Genomic DNA, 6,000 nt, shown 5'->3' with positions numbered 1-6,000 from the left:
CGGGGCACGGAACCCACCTCGAGAAACAAACAGAAATAAAATTCAACAATAATTCAGTCTCAAAAGAAAATCCTTACTCCTGAAAAGTGATAAAACTGTATTTCAGGAATCACTACAGTAAAACTGAAGCCTCCCAGCAAGCCTGGGCTCAATGGCTGAGGACAAGAGCATCAGAGGGGGATCAGAAGTCCTCCCTGTGCTTAGGAATGCAACGGACTGAAGGGTGGGTCCGCAAGGGCCTTGTGCTCCTGCTCTAGTCTTTAACTCATCTCCACTTTTCTAGAACAAGGGAGAGGATTATGCAGCTTCATCCAGGTCATACTAATCAGATAACGTTATGGAAGAAAGTCAAGAGTGCCTGGGTCGGTACAGGAGTAAGCGCCAACGCTTCACAGAAAGCGAGAGAAAGTTAAAATTTTAAGCCATGTGCTTTTTTTTCTACCCCTTTCCCCACCATAGGTTGTTTTCATACAGTTGTAAGAAGAGACAAGACTACATATAACAACAGTTATATGTATTTTAAAACAAACAAACAAAAAGTCAGTCTCCAAACCTGGTTTTTAATCCAGTACTTCAAACAACATGGCAAACTCAAGGACCCAGCAGCTGAAACTGTCATTTTCTTTTGAAGTCCAAAACGAACATGTTCAACTTACTGCCAGGGTTTATCCAATATTCCAGACACTTGGGTATGCAAAACCAGGTCATTATTTATCAGAAAGGTTCACACTGTTTGTGAAGCCCCTTTGTATTTTCTTTAGCAGCAGAGCTGGAGAGCGTTTCAAGCACAAGCAGATAGATGCCGGCGCTGCAGTCTGCTCCTCTTCCTGCCCAGCTGTGCCATGGTTTGTGGGGTTAGCCTAAACTAGATCCTTGAAATGTTCTGGGCAAACAAAAACAAACACTCCACAACCTTTGTTGTTTCTAAACAAAAAAAAAAAAAACAACAAAAAAGCCCCCACCCTTCCCAACAAAACCCCAGTCATTTTAGTAATCCTATTTGCTGCAGGGTCCCACAAGCTGTTACAGCACATGGATGGGGAGACCTACAGGAGACAGGAAAAAGCCCTCTCTGCAAGAGCTGGACACCAGCAGGCAGCAGAGGAAACCTTTTAAGCTGCCTTTGTTGCCAAAGAAATGACATAAAATTGTACCCTAAAACTGTAACAGATACTGCCCTGTTAAAGCTATGTCAGTAATATGTTTTTCTTCTCTTTTTTCCCCTTTGCTACTGTTAGCCTCAGCCCATTGCTGGTAACTGTGAATGGAGACTCTGGTAACAAATTATCCACTAGCGTTTTAGATGCCCTGAAATAACTTACCCCTGGAACTACCTCTTCATTGACTACAGGTGGAGTCTGGAGTCCTAACTTCTGTCCTCTTAGTTTGGCCTAAGGTAGGTGTGTTAAGTGAACAGCGGGAATATCCCCCTCCATGAGTCAGAGCCCTCTTCCAGAGCAGGTTAGTGCCAGCACAGGGAACGCCCAGATATTGTAGGGCTCCCGCTTCGTGCAGCTGAAGTCAGCGGTGCCAAAGCAGGTGGGGCTGTTATCAAAGGCCCCCAGTGTAGGCAGCATGAAACTAGAAGCTCTATCACTGAGCTACAATCTTTAAAATGATCCTTCTGGAAGACCCAGGACATGTTTTTCTTGTTGGAGGTGGGAGGGGAGAGAGGTTCCATGTTTGTAATAAAAACCAGATTACTTCCAGACAGCCGTCTCTAGCAACTTCTTAAAGAGGAATAATATACTAAAAGTGATCTGCAAAGGAGGAAGAAATAAGCTTGTCCCCTTTTTGTATCTTTACAGCGTATAATAAATATTCAGAAGACTATTTTAAAAATTATTTATTTTATAGACTGAGAGCTGTGAAGAAAGATGCATCAGTTCTAGGGACTACTTCAGTTTTCACCTGCTATAACAGAAAAGACATGAGGTACTAGTAAAGTAGTAAGTGGAAATTCTTTCAAAAGAAAGAAATAACATAGGTAAAATTTCCTTTGTAGATGACCTTTTCTGCCACAATTAAACATAGGTTGAATTTATGCTGTACTTTGAAAGACAATCTCAACATTTAAATCTTCTAATACATGGAATAATTTAAATAGTTTCTTTCTATTTCTATTTCAAAGGTAAGTCAGATGTAACCGGAATATCTGCTTGAGCTTCATCAACTCTTTTACACACAGGCATCCACAGAGCAACACTACCAGCAGTACACAGAAACCACTACAGAATCCAAACACATCCACTTCACTTTGATGCGATTAAAGTCATCTCAGCAGAAAATCTCTACTGGTCCAAAATTCACAAGTCTCCTGTTGCGTATCTCAAAAGACACACATATGGGAAGAAACCCAACTGTTCACCAAAACGTAGTCTCAGCTACTGTCAAGGCAAATGCACACACCATAAAAATAATTATATGCAGTTATTTTGGCAGCAACATTTTACCTCGTGCAATTTCAGGTATCCCCAAGCTGAAGGATAGAGAACTCAAACTCCCGAGTTTTAATTCTGATGCAACTTAATATTAATGAGGAAACACGTATCTTTCTTTTCTGAGGAGGAAGCAACTTCAGAAGTCATGTGTCTCTGCTCAGTTAAGCATCCTTAGTTCTTTTACCCCCTCCATCCTGCTCTACTGATGCCTGTGGCAAGAACACTAATCCAGACTGATGGTCGCTGGTGCCATTTCCCTCAGTTGCACCTAACTCTGCTCGCACACTACACCCTGGTGCCCATGATCCCTGCACTGCACAAACGCTTCCAATGTTTGCTCCTACTGCTGGAACCAACAGCAGAAAGCTGGTGTCCTGAAAAGTCAGGCTAAGCCCCACACTAACTGGCTGCCAGTCTCACATTTAACTGGCCAGGCAGCGGTGCTTCAGCTGGCCCTGCTGTGCACTTCCTTCCTTGTACAGCTTTCCGATCTGCACACGTTCAAAAATTGTTCATATGGTACAGTCTTAACAAGTGGGTAAAGGATCAGAGATGTAAAAGATGCCTTGCATAGAGAGTCTTAAAGTAGAGGATTGAGGAACTGACTGGTATGAGAAGGCTGGCTCTGTTAGCAGTGACTTTTGCAACATCACATTTAGGCTTTTTGGTTATGTTTTACTGTTTTGGTTGGTTTTGCATTCACATGTATCAGAAGACCTCTTCAATCCAATCATAACCTCTAAAAGTCAGAGGCAGACAGAAACAAAACTCAATGCTAGAGTTTGCTAAGCTGTGACAGAATTACATTTGAATACAGTTCTATTTGAAACTAGAGCACAGGTTTCACCCAAGCTTAGTCTCCAAGAAGGAAATGGGAAAGACTCTGACAATGTCATAACAACTTGCTTTCTGCCTGTTCAGGAATACAGTATGAATTTCTCTTTTTGAAATTTTTCATGTAAATACACTAAAAAATGAAAATGCAATACAGACCTGAGATGAACACTAAAATGCTGAGGTTTTCTTCCGATTGGGAATGAAACCATGTTCCAAAAATCTTACGTTTTCTTTATGAAACAGTTTGTTTCTACAGAGTTTTCCTCATTACCTTAGAATTCTCTATCTAGTGGTGAGTTTACTAAATCCACTAAAATCTGTTTTCATCCAGAGAAGAACGGTGCACCAGCTGTCAACTCCCTGTCCCCACCCTATCCCACAGGAAGAGTTAGAACAATAGTTGTCCCACTGTTCTTTCATTCTAGCCCAAGTCACCTACTGCTAACACCTCAGAAGTGAAACGATATGAGGGGCTTTTTTTAATCACTTGCAAATGTGACTGAGTTCAAACTTCATTAGGCATCTGTAGCTTCACAGCAGCATCCACAACTTGAGCATCTCTGACAAAATAAACAGGTTCTAGACATTCGACTGCTGAATTATCTACTTTCGCCCTTTGTCAGTGTCAGTTTAAAACATGAAATGCTGATGGTCAGCTTCATAGCTGACTGTGCTACACCATTCAGTTGCAAAAACAGTTTTGTAAATAGTTTAAAAAAATGTCTTGTTTCTCTAATCCCACACCTATGCTGATTGTCTAGTTGAAAGTGTTCTGCTGCTTTTTTATTTAAAAAACCTATGCTTGCCCCCTACCCTGACTTACCCTTATCCTTCCCATAGTCTCTGGTTGCACCCAAAGTAGCTTTTATACCCTTCCTTCCTTCCCTCCTGCACTTCACAAGGCTCCTCTGCCAAGCTGGTGAAAGGAGTTGGGGAACTCTGCTCTGCCGCATCTCTCCCAGCAGGTGTCAGTGCCCCTCTGTACCTGCCACCTCACCAGGAGGCGGCTTTTCTTCAGGTTTGCTCTTCTGACGTTTCTCTTGATGTCAGAGAGCCTGGAAAAGAGGAGGTTTTCTCTCTTTCATGCCGGCAAGATCAATGTCAGGTCACAATTAATTTGCAGGAGGGGATCTCTCTGAGGGCTATACCCTTCGTCTTTGGAAACTTCTATGCCTATCTGAAAAACGCTGAAGTTTGACCAAGTATTCAATAACATAAGTGTTTCAATTCGGCAAATTCTCTTCTGTTCATTCTGCCCCTCCTGCCGATGCTGAAGGCCACCATTCATAGGCAAAACAGGGAATAAGAAAACATGGATCACCCAGGAAACATTATTTTTAAAGAAAATCACAACATGTCTTTGCACCACCATCACCCCACAAATTCTCACATGCTAACTTCTGCACAAATCCTCCAAGCACTCTTTAAAGCTTCTGGGCAGTCGAGGGGTATGGAAAGGCGGTGAAGCATTTCTTTCATTTTCAACTACTCCAGCAGCAATTTCAAGAGCACTGGACAAGTGAGGTTAGAAAACACATGCCCCAGAAAGCAAGGTACCACATCCTCTTTGCATCTCCCTTCTAGGATGCCGGCCAGAAACCCATGCTCAACCATCATCACAGTCATCAGACGGCTCTTTTCCACAGTATTCTGGCTGTAGATTGGTCCACTTTATAGTCTGCTTTCACAATCTCACTCCATTTTATTTCTAAGTAGTAAGGAAAAGATAATCCAGTCACAGATTATTTGTTACAACACTATCCAGAAATCACTTCACCAAAATTTGGCTCCAATTTCCATGTAGGAAGTTTGAAAGATTACAGATAATTCATTGTTTAAAGTTAAACAGTCTTCATCTGACCCTTTTAAGTGCTTCTGATTGTAAATCAGTATTAGTCAAATTTTCTCATTTTTGAAAGCATTGCTAATCTAACTACTTGTCACGGACTTTTGCAAGCCACAAATACACTTCTCACAGGTTTTCAAATGCCTGCTAAGCTTCTCTATCACCCTTTTTAGCCCTTGAAGATATGCCAAAACACAGTGTTAAACTATGTAACTTGTGAGGACTTCCCAGTTGCGTTCTGCCATATGTCAAATGATGTGCCTTTTACAATTACGGCACATAGCAAGTCATAAGGAGTTAACTATTCCCAAGTTGCAGAACAATCAGAAGAAATTTTCGTTAGTACCTTTCTATTTCATTGCTGATTTAAAAATACTCCTGAGGTGCTAAATATCAGCTCTTTTTCCTTCCAAGAGTCAAATCAGATAAGAAATCTGGAATCTCCACTTTTGACACAGAATTGCTCCCATTTACAAGTCTTCTAGAAGGCTGTGTTTAAAGTCACAAGAAAGTACCCACCTTTCTGAAAGGCGCTCAACAGACTATCTCTATGTGGTCCTTAATCTTAGCTTTCCTTATTTCCCCTTCCCTCCTGGCCTCTCCCAAACTAATTTTTAGCATTATCAGGTCTTACGCCACTCTTGGCTGATTGCAAAAGGAAAGAATAAATAACTTCTATTTGTTGAAGAAATAACTCTTATTTCAAACATTGGGCCATGTCAACTGAAAACAAAATCCTGCTTGGGGATGGTTTCACAACTTTTCAAGAACGGTGACATGCCTTGGAGTACCCCAGGATAACTTAGCAGACTGGAGCACCAGGTCACAGTATTCCTAAAGAACTCTAATATTAAATTGTTTTACAAATTGGCCATT

Source organism: Phaethon lepturus, unplaced genomic scaffold, assembly GCF_000687285.1.
Source record: "Phaethon lepturus isolate BGI_N335 unplaced genomic scaffold, ASM68728v1 scaffold18846, whole genome shotgun sequence".
NCBI classification, from domain to species: domain Eukaryota; kingdom Metazoa; phylum Chordata; class Aves; order Phaethontiformes; family Phaethontidae; genus Phaethon; species Phaethon lepturus.
The sequence above is the reverse complement of the archived record's forward strand: the minus strand, read 5'-3'. Positions refer to the sequence as shown.